The sequence below is a fragment of the Chiloscyllium plagiosum genome, unplaced genomic scaffold, assembly GCF_037043375.1.
Source record: "Chiloscyllium plagiosum isolate Xiang-an unplaced genomic scaffold, Cpla_swu_hap1 HiC_scaffold_16, whole genome shotgun sequence".
Lineage (NCBI taxonomy): Eukaryota > Metazoa > Chordata > Chondrichthyes > Orectolobiformes > Hemiscylliidae > Chiloscyllium > Chiloscyllium plagiosum.
The window spans coordinates 49,896,833-49,916,282 of record NW_028270154.1 but is presented as its reverse complement, the minus strand read 5'-3'; the positions used below and the strand labels follow the sequence as shown (position 1 = coordinate 49,916,282).

General features: G+C 40.3%; 1 protein-coding gene across 1 annotated transcript in view; it reads left to right on the top strand.

Moving 5' to 3' along the window:
• Positions 1-19,450, top strand: part of unc5a (unc-5 netrin receptor A) — a 627,961-nt gene that overhangs the window by 395,420 nt on the left and 213,091 nt on the right. The gene's annotated exons all lie outside the window — the stretch shown is intronic.

The following is a 19,450-nucleotide window of genomic DNA, read 5'->3' as shown; positions in this document are numbered from 1 at the left end:
ATTAAAGTAAATTTTCCATACTCTTTTGAATACTGTGGCAATCACCTCAAATCGTTTAAGTTTGCAGTTTGTTTTCAACCCCATTATCAGTCCAATTCTATATAAACTTAATTAGAATTACTCCAAACATTTAAAATAAAATACACTTCTGCTTTAATCCAAATCATGACGTCACAAATTCAAACAGGCAGCATCGTGCATACAAAAACATGAATACAACAAATACACAGACCAAAAAGAGTACCATATGCATTTAAGACGGTTCTTTCAATGAACCCAATTCTTTATTTTCACATGCCTTCCAACTGCCATTAGAAACTAAGAGGACAGGTAAATTCTCAGAAAACTGTCAAACTCCAAGGGAGAATTTATTGGATTAGCTGAAATGAGAGGAAAGAAAACACATAAAGCCTGCTCTTTTCAAAGGTCAATCAGTTGGAGGGTGACTTAATCATTAGAAAATCAGTGGGTCATTTCTTAATATTTTCTGTGAAGAGATATGTGTATTTAAATTAAGTGTAACTCAAATCAGATTACCTGGCCTAATGACAGTACATCTGGCTGAAGTCCTTGTTTAAAATTGACGCAGTGCACTAGATGTGATGTATCATTCACTAGTAAATCAAGATGTGGTTGACTGGAAAGTCGTGCTGTGCAACCAACGCACGATTGATTATACAGAATAAAAGCTTCAGCAGACGTGAGAAAGCTTTCTGGAGGCCAGTGTTCATAAAAACTAGGAGTTGTGATGATGCTGTCCTTTTAACAAGGTTATGTTATCCTTGTTTTCTTTTCAGAGGGGTCATAAATGTACAGATTTCAAAATGTCTGGGTTTATCTACTTGAAGAAGCTTTTAGGTTTTTAAACAAACACTTGTACAATGAAAGGGAAGTGGCCAGTTCTCCCAGCTCAGCTTTTCTCTGGTTTGGTTTTTAGCAGTCTGGCTGTTCAGAGTTGCTGTCTAGATTAGAGTGGTGCTGAGAAAACACAGCAGGTCAGGCAGCATCCAAGGAGCAAGAAAATCGACAAAGGGCTTTTACCCAAAACATCGATTTTCTTTGCTCCTCGGATGCTGCCTGACCTGCTGCGCTTTTCTAATCTAGACTCTGATTTCCAGCAAATGCAGTCCTCACTTTTGTCCTGTTCAGTGTTGCTAATCAGTTGTTAGCTGGGAATCCAAAAGAAACAGTTACATGGATGAAAGTTTCAATATTAAGAGATACAGGATTCTCTATATTTTTGATGTTGAAAGAGAAGAGATATGTACCTTTTGAAGGACTATTGTCTGAAAAGGTGCTAATAGCAGGAATTCATGATGAGACAAGAAGCGCTTAATTATGGAAAGTAAGGTTAGAGTGTCCAGTGAAGAGTGAAGAAGTCATGGTGTGACTACTGGATAAACTGCAGCCAGAAAAAAACCTGAGTATGTCATGTGAATATGCTCAAAAGATATTTTGATAGGGAAAGAAAGCCAAAGGAGACTGTGTTATTGGTTACAACACAGCGTGAAGAATCAAATTCAGAGGATTCTGAATTGGATATCCCTCAAATTAATTCTTCTCCCAGCCCCACCCCATTCCATTTACCTCTCCACCCTGGAGACTCCCGGCCTCATTCCTGAAGAAGGGCTTTTGCCCGAAACATCGATTTTCCTGCACTTTGAATGCTGCGTGACCTGCTGTGCTTTTCCAGCACCGCTCTAATCTTTACTCTAATCCCTCAATTTAAGTTGGACAATGAGGAAGTTGTCAAAAATTGGGATAATTTATTGAGTTACCTTCTGGATGAAAATCAAAATGACCTGAAAGATTTCTTACTATTGCATGGGAAGATATGTGGAAATAACCTAATTATGCATGATGTAGATATAGGAGATGCTGTTCCAATTAAGCAACATCCTGAGAGGTATAATCTTCTAAAGTTGGCACAATTCAAAAGGTGATTGAATACATGCTCCAAACTGACATAATCAAAATGAGTTTCAGGGCCTGGAGCTCACCCATAGTAATCGTGCCAAAGCCAGATAAACATACCCATCTGTTATGTTTATACTATCACAAAGCCAATGCAGTTATAAAGACTGATGCATATCTGATTCCAAGTTCGGAAGACTATGTTGAAAAGATGGGACAAGTAACGTAGTTAACTTAGGTGGGAGAAGTTGGACTTGCTCAGAGGATACCAGCAAGTACCTTTGTCTGAAAGAACATAGACAATTTTGATTTTCGTAACGCTAAATGGACTGTATCAGTTTAAAACCATTTAGTATGAAAAATTGTACCAGCCATATTTCAGAGACGAATCAATAAGGTCATTTCCAGATTATCCAATTGTGTAGTTGATGACCTGGTTATTTTTAGTCAACTGTAGAAGGAGCATTTGTGACATTCATCAGAATTGGGTGGCATGATGAAATGTGAGGGGGATGTTCGGAGAATACAGGGTGACCTGGACAGGCTAGGTGAGTGGATGGATGCATGGCAGATGCAGTTTAATGTGAACAAATGTGTATTTATCCACTTTGGTGGCAAGAACAGGAAGGCAGATTACTACCTAAATGGAGTCAAGTTAGGCAAAGGGGCAGTACAATGAGATCTAGGTGTTCTTGTACATCAGTCAATGAAAGCAAGCATGCAGGTACAGCAGGCAGTGAAGAAAGCTAATAGCATGCTGGCCTTCATAACAAGAGGAATTGAGTATAGAAGCAAAGTGGTCCTTCTGCAGCTGTACAGGGCCCTGGTGAGACCGCACCTGGAATATTGTGCGCAGTTTTGGTCTCCAAATTTGAGGAAAGACATTCTGGCTATTGAGGAAGTGCAGCATAGGTTCACGAATGGCGGGACTATCTTACACTGAAAGATTGGAGCGATTGGGCTTGTATACGCTTGAGTTTAGAAGGCTGAGAGGGGATCTGATTGAGACGTGTAAGATTATTAAAGGATTGGACACTCTGGAGGCAGGAAGCATGTTTCCGCTGATGAGTGAGTCCCGACCCAAAGGACACAGTTTAAACATAAGGGATAGGCCACTTAGAACAGAGTTGAGGAGAAACTTCTTCACCAGAGAGTGGTGGATGTATGGAATGCTCTGCCCCAGAAGTCTGTGGAGGCCAAGTCTCTGGATACTTTCAAGAAAGAGTTGGATAGAGCTCTAAAGGATAGTGGAATCAAGGGTTATGGGGATAAGACAGGAACAGGATACTGATTGAGGATGATCAGCCATGATCATAATGAATGGTGGTGCTGGCTCGAAAGGCAGAATGACCTACTCCTGCACCTATTGTTTATTGTCTATAATTGTTCAATCGACCTCTGAAGGCAGGCTTGGTGACAAAGCTGGCTAAACATGAATTTGCCAAAGCCCAAGTCACCTTCCTGGACCATGTTATTGGACATGGAGAAATGGCCCCACAGAATGCAAAAACAAAGGTAATTGGAGAGTTTCCCATACCATCGACAAAAAGAGCAGTATTACAATTCCTGAGATAGAGTGGATTTTTTTCAGAAATTCACACCAAATTTATCAGTGTAGCCACTCCACTCACTGAGTTAATAAGGAAAGGCAGGAGGTTTCAGTGGACAGTGGACTGTCAGAAGGCATTTGGCAGCCTGAAAGCTGTGTTAACCATTGCCCCAGAATTAGCCACACCTAATTACGCAATGACATTCAAGGTGGCTATCGATGCGAGTGATGTGGGTGTCGGTGCTGTGCTCTTACAGGAAGATGACCCGAAGGTAGAAAGACCTACCGGATATTTCTCCAGGAAGTTGAACATTCATCTGCAGAAATATTCGACAATTGAGAAGGAGGCTTTGAGCTTGGTGTTGGCATTACAACATTTCAATGTTTATGTTACCAGTAATGTTTCTGAGACATTCATGTACACTGATCATAACCCATTGTAGTTTGTGGAGAAATTTAAGAATGAAAATTCCAGACTCTTCAGGTGGAGTTTGTTGTTACAGCCATTCAATTTGAAAATTATTCATGTGGTAGGATGAGAAAATATGATTGCTAATGCATTGTTGAGACTTGGCTGAGAAATTGAGGCATTCGATAGCGGGAGTAAAACAGACTGTGATAGACTTTAGAATGCATGTTTATAGTCAATGTAATGTATTGGGTGTTGTAGTGTATGAAAAAATTAAGATTAAGGGGTTTTAAAATGAAGCCACCTTTAAATATTGATGGTTCATTTTTTTTTTAAGGTGGTTGGTGTGATAATACTGTTCCTTTAACAAGGTTTTGTGGTCCTTGTTTCTTTTTCCAGAGAAGTCATAAACGCATAGATTCCAAAATGTCTGGGTTTATCTGCTTGAAGAATCTTTTAAGTTTTTAAACAAACGTTTGTACAATGAAAGGGAAGTGGCCTGTTCTCCCAGCTCAGCTTTTTTCTGGTTTGGTTTGGGTTTTTTAGCAATCTAGCTGTTCAGCGTTGCTGGTCAGTTGTTAGCTGGGAATCCAAAAGAATCAGTTACATGGAAGAAGGTGTTTCATGCTGAATCTTTCTGCCATCTCCCTCTCCTGTACGACTCTGCGTTTGATTGTCCCTTTTTTTGCCAAGGGGTGTTGAGAACAGAGAACGTAGAACATTACAGTGCAGGACAGACCTTTCGGCTCTCGATATTGCGCTGACCTGTGAAACCAATCTAAAGCCCATCTAACCTACACTATTCCATTATCATCCATATGTTTATCCAATAACCATTTAAATGCACTCAATGTTGGCGAGTCCACTGCTGTTGCAGGCAGGGCATTCCATGCCTTTACTACTGTCTGAGTAAAGAACCTATCTCTGACATCTGCCCTACATCTATCACCCCTCAATTTAAAGCTATATCCCCTCATGCTAGCCATCAGCATCCAAGGAAAAAAGTTCTCACTGTCCACCCCATCTAATCTTCTGATCATCTGATATACCTCTATTAAGTCACCTCTTAACCTTCTTCTCTCTAACGAAAATAGCCTCAATATTTTCTCAGAAGACTTTCCCTCAATACCAGGCAATGTGCTGGTAAATCTCCTCTGCACCCTTTCCAATGCTTACACATCCTTCCTATAATACAGCGACCAGAACTGTACATAATACTCCAAGTGCAGCCGCACCAGAATTTTGTACAGCTGCAACATGACCTCATAGCTCTGAAACTCAATCCCCCTACCAATAAAAGCTAACACAAAGCATGGCTTCTTAACAACCCTATCAACCTGGGTGGCAACTTTCAGGGATCTATGTACATGGACACAGTGATCTCTCTGTTCATCCACATTGCCAAGAATCTTATTATTAGCCCAGTGCTCTGTATTCCTGTTACTCCTTCCAAACTTTTCCACTTACACTTTTCCACATTAAACTCCATTTACCACCGCTCAGCCCAGCTCTGCAACTTATCTATGACCCTCTGTAACCTGCAACATCCTTCCGCACTATCCACAACTCCACCAACTTTCGTGTCATCCGCAAATTTACTAACCCATCTTTCTATGCCCTCATCCAGGTCAGTTATAAAAATAACAAACAGCAGCAGCCTCAAACAGATCTTTGCAGTACACCACTAGTAATGGAACTCCAGGATGAATATTTCCCATCAACCACCAACATCTGTCGTCTTTCAGCTAGCCAGTTTCTGATCCAATCCACTAAATCACCCTCAATCTCATGCCTACATATTTTCTGCAATAGCCTATCGTGGTGAGGGTTATCAAATGCTTTACTGAAATCCATATACACCACATCAACTGATTTACCCTCATCCACCTGTTTGGTCACCTTCTCAAATAACTCAATAAGGTTTGTGAGGTACGACCTACCCTTCATAAAACTATATTGACTATTGCAGATCACATAATTTCTTTCTAGCTGATTATAAATTTAATCTCTTATAATCCTTTCCAAAACTTTATCCACAACAGAAGTAAGGCTCACTGGTTTATAATCACCAGGGTTGTCTCTACTCTCCTTCTTGAACAAGGGGACAACATTTGCTATCCTCCAGTCTTCTGGCAGTAATACTGGAGACAATGACAACATAAAGATCAAAGCCAAAGGCTCTGCAATCTTCTCCCTAGCTTCCCAGAGCATCCTAGGATACATCCCATCTGGCCTCTGGGACTTATTTATTTTCACACTTTCCAGCATTGCTAACACCTCCTCCTTATGAATCTCAATCCCACCTAATCTTTAGCCTGTATCTCAGTATTCTCCTTGACAACATTGTCTTTCTCCTGCATGAATACAGACAAAGAATTCATTTTGCACCTCTCCTATCTCTTTGGACTCCACACACAACTTCCTACTACTATCTTTGACTGGTCCTAATCTTATCCTAGTCATCCTTTTATTCCTGACATACCTATAGAAAACTTTATGGTTTTCCTTGTTCCTACCTGCCAAAGCCTTCTCATATCCTCTCCTGGCTTTTCTTAACTCTCTCTTTAGGTCCTTCCTGGCTAACTTGTAATTCTCAAGCACCCTTACTTCTTTAGTAAACCACGGCTCCCTTGCTCGACCACTTCCACCCTGCCTGACAGGTACATACTTATCATGGACTTGCAGTCGCTACTCCTTGAACAAGCTCCACAGTTTCATTCCCCATCCTATGCATCCTAAACTTTGGCTAATTGCATAATTGTCTTTCCCCAGTTATAACTCTTGACCTACAGTGTTTACCTACCCCTTTCCATCGTTAAAGTAAACGTAACCGAATTGTGGTCACTATCATCGAAGTGCTCACCTACCTCCAAATCTAACACCTGGCCTGGTTCATTACCCAGTACCAAATCCAATGTGGTCTTGGCTCTTTTTGGCCTACCTACAAACCCTCCTGTACACATTGGACAAAAACTGACCCATCTAATGTGGTCAAATTATAGCGTTTCCAGACAATATTTGGAAAGTTAAAGTCTCCATTACAACTACTCTGTTACTTTAGCTCCTATCCAGAATCATCTTTGCTATCCTTTCTTCTACATCGCTGGAACAATTCAGAGGCTGATAGAAAACTCCCAAAAGGGTGACCTTTCCTTTCCTGCTTCTAACCTCAGCCCATATCACCTTAGTAGACGAGTCCTCAAATATCATTTCTGCTGCCATAGTACTGTGCTTGACTAACAATGCCACACCTTCCCTGATCTTACTGAAACATCTAAATCTGCAACAACCATTCCTGTCCATGCTTCACCCATGTCTCCGAAATGGCCACAACATCGAAGTTCTAGGTACCAACCCATACTGCAAAGTCACCCACATTAATCCAGATGCTACTGGCATTGAAGTAGACACACTTCAAACCACCTTCCTGCCTGCCGGAACACTCGTGCGACCTTGAAACCTTATTCATGACATCACTACTCTCAACCTCCTGTACACTGGAGCAACAATTCAGGTTCCCATCCATATTGAAATAGTTTAAACCCTCCCGAAGGGCACTAACAAAACTCCCCCACCCTGCCCCAGGATATTGTTACCCCTCTGGTTCCAGTGTAGACCATCCCATTTGTCGAGGTCCCACCTACCCCAGAATGAGCCCCAATTGTCACGGAATGTGAATCCCTCCCTCCTGCAGCCATGTGTTCAACTCCTGTGTCTCCCTATTCCTCACCTCACTAGCACGTGACATGGGTAACAAACCAAAGGTAATAACTCTGTTTGTTCTAGCTCTGAACTTCCACGTGAGCTCCCTGAATTTCTGCCTTAATCCCCATCCCTTTTCCTACCTATATCCTTGGTGCCTATGTGGACGACGACTTGGAGCTGCACCCCCTCCACCTTAAAGTTCCTGAAAACACGATCAGAGACATCATGGACCCTGGCACCGGGGGGGGAGGGGGGGGGGCAACGCACCAATCGTGAGTCTCCCTCATCCTCACAGAATCTCCTATCTGTCCCCCTAACTATGGAGTCCCAATGACTAATGTTCTACTCCTCTCCGCCCTTCCCTTCTGAGCAACTGGGACAGACTCTGTGCCAGAGACCTGCACCCCATGGCTTAACCCAGGTAAGTCATAATCCTCCCAACAGTATCCAAAACGGTATTCTTGTTATACAGGGGAATGGCCACGGGGGTTCCCTGCACTGACTGCTTCTTACCCATTCTAACAGTTACCCACCTAACTTCATTTTTAGGATTAACCACCTCCCTGTAGCTTTTGTCTATAACTGTCTCTGCCTCTCGAATGATCCTGAGTTCATCCAGTTCCAGCTCCAGCACCCTAAAATGGGGATTGTTGCAGGAATTTGGAACAGCATCATTAAGTTGGGACAGTCTGTTGGGTTTTCGGATAGGTCAATTATTCTGTATTCTGTTCTCTTTTGTTTATGTCTCATTCGGTACTCTGTAAATTAATTCTGTTTTAGAGTCATCAAGTCATAGAGATGTACAGCATGGAAACAGACCCTTCGGTCCAACCCGTTCATGCCGATCAGATATCCCAACACAATCTAGTTCCACCTGCCAGCACCCGGCCCATATCCCTCCAAACCCTTCCTATTCATATAACCACCCAAATGTCTCTCAAATGTTGCAATTGTACCAGCCTCCACCACATCCTCTGGCAGCTCATTCCATACACGTACCACTCTCTGCGTGAAAAAGTTGTCCCTTAGGTCTCTTTTATATCTTTCCCCTCTCACCCTAAACCTATGCCCTCTAGTTCTGGACCCTCAGACCCCAGGGAAAAAAACTTTTTCTATTTACCCTATCCATGCCCCTCATATATTTGTAAACCTCTATAACTTCACCCCTCAGCCTCCGACGCTCCAGGGAAAAACAGCCCCAGCCTGTTCAGCCTCTCCCTACAGCTCAAATCCTCCAACCCTGGCAACATTCTTGTAAATCTTTTCTGAACCCTTTCAAGTTTCACAACATCTTTCCGATAGAAAGGAGACCAGAATTGCATGCAATATTCCAACAGTTTGAAACTGACGTGTTTTGACCAGCTACATCCCTCCTGGAATATCCACTGTACACCTGCTCAAAACAATGAGAAAACTTAGAGTCTGGGCTACCTTCTTGAAATGTTTTGAGATAGTCTGGCCTGTTCCATAACGGAGGTAAGCCTCCTTTGGAAGAAAACCAACAAATGTCCAAGTGAATGGACAGTCTCAGAACCATAGTAGATAATGCACTTGTGTTGTTTGCCAGTGGTCAACTTGATCAGCTGCTAAAGACCTAGACAGTGACAAAGATTGATCACTCTGGCTGTTTGTATTGAAAAGCATGTAACAAGGCATAGCTCAGAATGATAGCTAGCTGATCATCTAGCTGATAACAAGTCATCTGATCATTGATTGGAGTTTGAGACAGAGCAAACAGATTGCCTGTTTTGGTCTGATCATTGGCTACATCCATGTAAACTGGGTCATTTGTGATTACATGCATTGTATGGATAAGCTTATGATGTGTAACTACAATTGCCATATTTTTATAGTGTACCTTGGTACTGTAAAAGAAGAATTGGGTATATCTGATTGTTGAAACGACTTTGGGTTATTGATATCATGAGCAAACCCAATGAACCAGGGAAAATAGGAATAAAAACCTACATCAGCATTCAAAGAGGAGTCCCACTCTCATTAACATAGGAAATCTTCTTGTACAATATCTTAACAATCAAATTAAAATGAAATTTACTTGACCCCTACCTTGTCATTACTGTGATCTTTCTACCTGAATACCCTGATATTGCCATTCCTTGACCACCTTGTGATATCACTCTCCACCTACCCACCCCCAATCTCATCTCACCTTGATTAGATTTTTCCAATGACTCTCTGACTCACTGAGAAACTTCTATTAAGTTTTACAAATTTTCTTTTTATACCAAATACGTCATGAGCCCCATTCATTAGTCTCCCTTTACAACACTCAAAAGTGGGAACTGTTAGCCTATGTTTTTAATGCTTCATTAGACAGATTTCTCATACTTGAATACATGAATACACCTGGAGTATGAACTTTAATGTGTTAAACAGAAATGTTTGTTTCTGTAGTCGGCTCACAGAAACTCTCTCATGTTCTCCTGAAGTTTGAAAAGCAAAACAATAAACATTCAATCAGACCAAGTGACTTGGGTTATAACTCATTAATCAAGTTGATCAAAAGCAAAATGAGGAGATAGAGTGGTAAATTGTTTCAACAGATGATCATTGATTACGGAGTCCCTAACTGGGAATACTTAATGTTTAAAAAATATACTGATTTAATGGATTTTTCAAACAATCCTAGTATTGCTAAACTTGTCTAATTTAATGTATGGTTTCATTCAAGCATACATTTGTTGTTTTATATAAAAGTTAATGGATATACATAAACAGTGGCTGGTTGTTCAATTAAGTATTTTAGTGAGGCTCAGATTTCATCTCCATTTTAAATGGAATACTGGGCATTCAAATTTCCTGGGCCTTAGGAATGCAACTTGTCTGTGCTCTCCCTACCACCACCAATCCCCACACTCTCACACTGTTTGTTTGAGATATCCTGCATCCTTTTCCAATCTCCTGTGACCCGAGGTCACCACCCCTCAAGCCAAGGTATCTAACCATGTTATTATTTCCCCTCAGTCTTGTCTTTCTGATTTCCCTGACTGTCATAAAATCAACTGTTTCTTCACTTCTATTAAAAATCTATCCATTATATTATTTCTCTGAGCAAAATCTCAAGTGTTTACACATTTTCCCTTTCTAAAGCTTGTTTTCTGTCACTGGGCCTCCCAACCTGGATATTTTTGAGCACTTCATTTATATATTAGAATTATGGCACAGAAAAAAATCTATTCAGTGAATAATGTCTGTTCTTTAACTAGAGCCAACCACTCTAATGAGCCCTTTCCATTTACTCTCAAATTAAACAATAGCTTGATGTAACCACATTCACTCCTTTTTGACTCATTCTCCCTGCAAAACTTGCAGAATCTTTGTCTATGCCTTTTGTGGTCCCTACTTCCCCAAATCAGCTCTTGTTTGATCCCAAATGCTATTTCTTGCCCATTCCCAGCTATCAGCAACTCTTCTGTTCTTTGGCAAGCACCTGCCCTCTAACGAGAAGCTTTGCTACTTCCAGATAAGTACCAAATCATAATGTTTCCCAGATCATGTAATTCCCTGCACTGCTTTCATGTGCATTTCATTTATTTCACCTGTCCTACTGAAGCTATTTTGCTATCCCAGTCCTCTCAATTAGAACTAGATCTCAACAACAGAGACACCTTCATATAATCAACAGCTCAACACCATGATCTCTTTCCATTACTGCTAATAGTAATACCTTACATATGCCAGATCTTCAATCTGTCATTTCCTCCTGTCTCCCAATTTCATCCTCCAATCCATCCAAGTACTAACAGAAAACTGCCCTACTAACCCTAACTCTGTTGCATATTCCCTGCATCAAACCCTTCTTCCCTGTGTATTCAGAGGGTCCGCAATCTACTAAAGTAATCTTAACTACAGATTATACTCTCCCAGTGTTGCTAAATAGAAGATACAGAATGTGGGAAATAAATAGCAACATCTTTAAAAAGAATGTCCATAATACAGAGGAGGATGTGCTGGACATCATAAAATGCATCAAGGTGGATAAATCCCCAGGACCTGATCAGGTATACCTAGAACTCTGTGGGAAGCTAGGGAAGTGATTACTAGGCCACTTGCTGAGAGATTTATATCATCGATAGTCACAGGTGAGGTGCTGGAAGACTGGACGTAGGCTAACATGGTGCCTCTATTTAAGAAAGTTGGTAAGGAAAAGCCAGGAAACCATGGACTGGTAAGTCTGACATCAGTGGAAGGCAAGTTGTTCGAGGGAATCCTAAGAGATAGGATTAACATATATTTGGAAATGCAAGGACTGATTAGGGATAGTCAACATGGCTTTGTGCATGGGAAATCACGTTTCACTGACTTGAGGTTTTTGAAGACGTAACAAAGAGGATTCCTGAAGGTAGGGCAGTGGACATGATCACTGTGGACTTCAGTAAGGCATTTGACAAGTTTTCTAATGGTACACTGCTTAGAAAGGCTAGATCTCATGGAATACAGGGAGAATTATTGGGGAAAGAACTGCTTTGAAGGTAGAAGACAGAGGATGGTGGTGGAGGATTGCTTTTCAGACAGGAAGACTGTTTCGAGTGGTGTACCACAAGGATCAATGCTGGGTCTACTGCTTTTTGTCACTTCATATAAATTATTTGATTGTGAACATAGGAGATATGGTTAGTAAGTTTGCAGATGACACCAAAATTGTAGGTGTAGTGGATAGCGAAGAAGGTTACCTCAGAGTACAACGGGCTCTTGATCAGATGGGTCAATGGGCCGAGGAGTGTCCGATGGAGAATTTAGAATTTAGAGAAATGTGAGGTGCTACATTTTGGAAAGGCAAATCAGGGCAGGACTTATACACTTAATAATAAGGTCATGGGAAGTGTTGCTAAACAAAGTGACCTTGGAGTACAGGTTCATAGTTCCAAGAAAGTGGAGACCCAGGTAGACAGGATAGTCAAGATGGCGTTTGGTATGCTTGCCTTTATTGGTCAGTGCATTGAGTTAGGAGTTGGGAGGTCATATTGCGGCTGTACAGGACATTGGTTAGGCCACTTTTGGCATACTATATGCAATTCTGGTCTCTTTCTATAGGATGGATTGTGAAACTTGAAAGAGTTCATTAAAGATTTCCAAGGATATTGCCAATGAGCTATAGGGAAGGGCTGAATATACTAGGGCCATTTTTTCCTGAAGCATCAGCGATTGAGAGGTGACCTTATAGGGCTTTCCCTGGGGTGGGGGAGTCGGGAACTAGAGGGCATAGATTTAAGGTGAGAGGGGAATGATTTGAAAAGGACCTAAGGGGCAACTTTTTTCACACAGAGAGTGGTACATGTGTGGAATGACCTGCCAGTGGAAGTGGTGGAGGCAGGTACAATTACAACATTTAAAAGGCATCTGATTGTGCACATGAATAGGAAGCATTGAGAGGGATTTGGACCAAATTCTGGAAAATGGGGCTAGATTAGTTTAGGATATCTAGTCAACATGGATGATTGAGACTGAAGAGTTTGTTTCCATGCTGTACAGTGCTATGACTCCATATCACATGGTTCTGTGATATTGTAGACTTGAGAACTTTAATAATTTTTAATGGATTTAAAGAACCAATAAAAAAAACTGTTCCGAACAAGAATCAGTAATTACTCCTTCTGGAATAAATATGAAAAGACAAAGACAAACCTATCCAGTAATTGAAAGTAGTTAGCCATGTCTGGAAGTGAAGGCTGTGTAGAAACGAACTATTTAGACACCTTCTTGATAAACTGGATGCTTTGTGCCACAAGGATAACTCGTTGACCCGCAGAAGAACTTAAGGAGTTAATCACAAGAAAGCTGTGTTTTCGAACAACCAGTCAATGCCAAATGTACAAAGAAACAAAGACATTACTTTTGATGAGGAAGCCAGCTGCACCCTTGCAGTAGTTTGACTGAAAGTGCTTTTACGAAATCATCAATATATCACCTCAGAGACCCAAGGATGAAAGTCTGCATAAGAATCGAACACTAGAACAACTCAACAGCAGAACTCCAAAAAACACCACTGCAGAAGGATGGAAGCCTAGAAACTTCCAGGAACTGATCTCTGTTGGTTGAAGGCTGGTCGAGTTTTCACCACTCATTGGCTAATAGCTACGTTTCATTGCAGGCTTATATTTGTTTGCTTAAGGGGTCTTCTGTTTGGTTGCTACGTGCAATAAAGTTTAAATTATTGTTTCAATACTTGATTGTCTGTGAGATTTCTTAATAAGTAGACAAAGTTAAAGGAAATTTACAGTTCAGTCTGTATTTTAATTCAAATCACTGCCTTCCCTGTTTATATATTTCTTGCAACACTAATTCCTTAATTTCTCCTCATCATGGTTTCACCAATCCCAGTGGACCTTTTCTGAGTCGTTCTTCTATACATAGTAACAGAGACCATTGAATACTTTGATGGATATATAGAGAATAAAGTGCAGGAGTGATGCTTGCAGGAAAAAGAGAAGGCAGCAATAAAAAGGAATTGGACACAACAAAACAGATACCACAATGCAAGAGTGTGCGACAGGCATATAAAGAAAGGAAGATTCACCAAAAGGATTATACAATGGCAAAGAGGCTAAGACTGAGAGATTATATTTTGTACATGAGTGATCAGTGATATTCTGTCGTGTATAACCTTATAATGCTTCTGTTGCGCATGATATAGCTCTTCATTTGTTGCAACTAGTTCCATAGGGGACCCACTGTGTATAAATTTCTGATAGTTTGTATCTTATGATGAAAATTATCAACCTCATTTGAAATAGTCATGTACTAAGATAAATTATATTTATATTGCAGTGATATTATTAAGTTTCATATGACAAAACTAAAATAAAATAACTAATTTGTTTCAACTGGTATCATGAAATTAATGTATTATTTGAAAGCTCAAATTATATAAAACTATTCACAAATTAGTTTTATAAATGCTAATTACTGCCTCCAACAATTGCCAATGTTCACTGAGTACTCCAACATTACTTTAGTAGGAATAAATATTTATATTACTTCAGGGGTTGATGGTGGAAAAGCAATGGCAGACATTTAGAGAACACAGAGATGAACTTCCACAATTGTACATCTCTATCTGGCAAACAAATAAAACAGGCAAGGTGGCTCAACTATAGCTAACAAGGGAAATCGGAGATAATGTTAAAGCCAAAGAGGAGGCGTATAAAATAGTCAGAAAAAGCAGCAATCCTGAGGACTGAGCGAAGTTTAAATTCAGCAGAGAAGGATAAAGGATTTAATACATAAGGGGAAAATCAAATATGAAAGCAAACTTGCAGAAAACGTACAAACATACGTGAAGAGAAAAAGATTAATGAGGACAAATGTAGGTCTATTCCAGTTAGAATCAGGAGAAATCATAATGGACAACAAAGTGATGACAGATCAGTTGAACAAATACTCTGGATCTGTCTTCAGTAAGGAGGACACAAGTAATCTTCGTGGGATAGAAGGTCAAGCATGAAGGAGGAACTAAAGGAAATCCTTACTAGTCAGGAAATGGTATTGGGAAAATTGATGGGATTAATACTTTAAGTCCCCACGGTCTGATGTTCTGTATCCCCGGGTACTTAAGGAAGTGGCCGTAGAAATAGCAGACACATTGGTGTTAATTTTCCATCATTCTGTAGACTCTGGAAAAGTTCCAATGCACTGGACGGTAGCTAATGTAACCCACTCTGTTTTTTAAAAAAAAATGGAGGGACAGATCAAATGGAGTATTATAGGCCAATTCGTCTAACTTCAATGGTGTGGAAAATGCTGGAGTCAATTATTCAGGATATCATCGCTGAGCATTTAGAAAGCGGTGACAGATTCGGCCCAAGTCAGCAGGGATTCATTAAGGGGAAATCATGCTTGACAAATTTTATGGACATTTTTGATGATATGACCCAGTAGAGTAGACAAAGGTTAATAAGTAGATGGTGTACATCTGGACTTTAGAAAGGCTTTTACCAAGGTTCCATACCAGAGAATAGTAAGGAAAATTAAAGCTCATGGTATTGGAAGTAATGTATTGTTATGGATGGAGAACTGGTTGGCAGAAGAGTTGAAATAAACAGGTCCTTTTCAGAATGGCAGGCAGTGATGAGTGGGATATTGTAGGGTTCAGTACTTGGACCCCAGCTGTTTACAATATACACTAGTGATTTGGATAAAGGAATTGAATGCAATATCATCAAACTTGCATGTGATACTAAGCTGGGTAGCATTGTGTAATGTGAAGAGGATGCTAAGAGGCTGCAGGATGACTTGGACAGACTGGCTGAGTGGGAAAATACTTGGCAAATGTAATATAATGTGGATAAATGTGAGGTTATCCACTTTGATCACAAAAAACAAATTGTTATCTGAGTGGTGGCAGTTTAGGATAAGGTGGGGTGCAACGTGACCTGGGTGTCATGGTGGAACCGCTGCTGAAGGATGACATGCAGGTGCAACAAGCAGTGAAGAAAGCTAATGGCATGCTGGCCTTCACAACAAGAAGATTAGAGTATCAGAGTAAGGATGTCTTGCAGCAGTTATACAGGGTGAGCCATATCTTGATGATTGTGCGCAGTTTTGGTCTCCCAGTTTAAGAAAGGACATTCTTGCTATTGAGGGAGTCCAGCGAAGGTTCGTCAGACTGATTCCTGGGATGGCAGGACTGACATATGAGGAAAGACTTATCAACTGGGCTTGTACTTGCTGGAATTTAGAAGAATTGGGGGGTGGAATCTCATACATACATATAAATTCCTGGTGGGTCTGTACAGGATAGATGTGGGGAAAATGTTGAGGAAGTCCAGAACTAAGGGATAAGCCATTTAGGACTGAGATGAGGAAACATTTCTTCCTTCAGAGAGTTGTGAAACTGTGGAATTCTCTCCCACATGAAGCTGCTGAGGGCAGTTCATTAGATATAGTCAAGAGGGAACTGAACGTGCCTTAGCAGTGAGAAAACAGGATTGGGATACTGAGATTGGATGACCAGCCATGATCATATTGAATAGTGGTGCAGATTCGAAGGCCTGAAAGGGTTACTTCTGCACTTATATTCTATGTTTCTGTAGTTGATACTCAGTACATTTATGCATTGGTTTTATTTATTTTTAACCATAATAAACATTCAAGCAACGAGTGTTAATTTTGAGGAAATCTATCATCATCATCTTGTGAAGATTCTGATTCTGAGACTTGCTGCTATAAACATGCTTTATACTGCAGAATGCTGCATAGCTATACCAATTTTAAGCCAGCTGTAAGAGTGCAAGACTGTTTGTTTATTTTCAGCTCTGAAACTTATACTAATGATTACTTTTGTTGTTATTACCTTCCCCGGTGTTTGTTCAAAAACAATTTAGTCTAATTTACCTAATAGACTAAAATGCCAGCACCATTGACATGTCTAAAAGGCAACAGATTTGGTGATGTGGGTTGCCTCTGACAGGAACAATACTGTTACATTTGCATTGAGTTATTGCTAACATCAACAGTACCATTGAAAATCAGCTCCTAGTAAAAATGGAGCATTAGAAACCTGTTAATGTCAATGTTCTGTAGAATGTTATTTGACCTGATTAAAACTTACTTCTTCCACAATTGGAAATGAAACAGTGCAACACAAGTGAATGTTAAGAGCACAGAATGTCGGAGAAGCATGAGCTCCAAAACGCACACACTGCTGTTAGAGGATTTTTTACGTAATGTTAAAGATTTAAGAAGGCATTCTTTAGTAGGTCAGGTGGCAGACCCATCAATAGGGGCATACATAACTATGCACAATTCTTGGAACTGCTCCAGAATAACACTGTTAGAATTGTAAAATGTGCCATTTGTTGCAAAGAGATTTGTAGTGAAGGTGATTATGACACATGACTTTCTTTTTTACATTCAGCTCCATCCAGGGTTCTGCCATTTGTGTTCATTAGGTATCTAGTGATATACATTATAAGGAACTGACATTCAATATTTTGAATCTTATGCAAAAGATCACAGAAACTCAATACCTTCAATAGATAAATAACCATTGAATTTGCCCCAGAACGCACTTGCAGGGATTGTAAAGTCTAGTAAAAAAAAAGAAAATGTAGGAAGTTGCAGATTCACCATTAAAGAGTATGACATAGTGGAGGTAAAAAGAAACTCAACTTGCTTTCATCCACAATAAAAAGACCTAGGCTGTATTCAAGGAGGGGCAGAAAAAGGCATAATGTTTGAGACAGATGGCAATAAAAGTATAATTGCAAACTGCAAAGTGGGCAATCTCAAACTAGCTGAATCCAATCATCCAGGTTCCTTGTACTTGGCTGCAAGGGAAGAAAAGATTTGCTGGTGAGATGTGAATTGGCACAGAAAGGGTTACATCATGAGGAATCAAAATTGAACTTCTGGAAAATTAAATTCAATATTGTGTACTTTTGGATTGATCATTTAGTGGAACTAGCCCTAAACCTCATTGAAATGTTTTGTCAGAATGTAAAATCTGATGCAGTTTTAGTGAAAGCACGACATATGGCCATTTATTTTCCTCTCCTTGTCTGTAATCTACATTATCAATAACTCATGTGACATTGCTATCCTTGTTTACTTTGACTGTGATGACACTCTTGTAGTTTTTAGGTTGACAGCTTATCTTTCTTCCTTTCAGCTTCTGAAAGTTTTGTTGAAAGGAGGTTACATAATTTTTAGCTTGGCAAGATTATCTTTCAAACAATATTGTCTGTCCAAAGGAGCTTTGAAAGTGGATATACTGCACTCATGTTCTATTTTGTACATGACAAAATTAAACCCTTTGTCAAGAAAGTATTTTCAATTACGGGCTTTTTGACAGGGCTGTGAGACAATGCAGTAAACTCTTTCATCATGACACACAACATGAAAACACGAATGTGACCGAGATGGCAGCGGAATGGGACTTCTAAGCCTGGGACTCGTTCTGCTCTGTCTGTTTTTCTTTTTGTTTCTTTTCTTTTTTTCTCTCTCTTTTCTTGATTTGTCTTCTCTCTATTCTTGTTTTTTTTCCCCTTCTCTCTTACCTTTCATCCTCTATGAAGAGCTTGGCCAGCGATGGCGGCGGTAGGTTATCCCAGTATGGACTCGAGTGAGCCTGCGCAGACTCCAGTGAGCCCTGATTGCCTTTTCCAGGGTGAATGCAGGACCCAGAATTGGCAGCTGCTACGTCAGCAGTGGTGATGTCCATGGTGTTGCCTCAGTGGAGAAAGATGGCACCCGAGGATCAGGAATCTCGTCATTGGTTGGATCCAGTGATAGCGACGGAAAGTATAGTGGTGGTTGGGCATCATGGTGACATCAGTGAGGTGGGATATAGCTGCATTGATGGGTCTGGCACAGGTGGTTGGTTAGGCAGTGGCAGAGGAGAATTGGCCCAGCAGCAAAAGATGGCACCTACAGAGTGACGACTCTGACATTCGTTGGGCCCAGCACAGACAGCAGCGAGGTGGTGGTGGTACTTCTGAGGTGGATCAGGACTCATACGGGAGGCAGTAGAATGTTGATGGACTTCTCTTTAAGCTATACCTTTTCAATTTTTTCTTATTTGTAAACTATTCAAAATGGCACCAGGTCATGGTGACAAATGAAAGCTTTTCACTTTATTTTACTGTATTTCTCATTGCAGAATACATGTGGCAATAAAAAATATTCAAATTCAAAAACATTTATTTCATTCCTCCTTAGTGATATTCTAAATCTCTACTCCAATGCTGTCATTGAAGGTTTGAAGGATGTATTTAAGTAATTTCAGTTTTCAGCCAGAAGCAACCACAAAAGAAGGTTCCATAAATCAAATTATCATAATATTGGCAAATTATTAGTAAGATGGTACAAGCTGAATACAATTTCATTGATTGAAAGTATGAGTTTTTAAATGA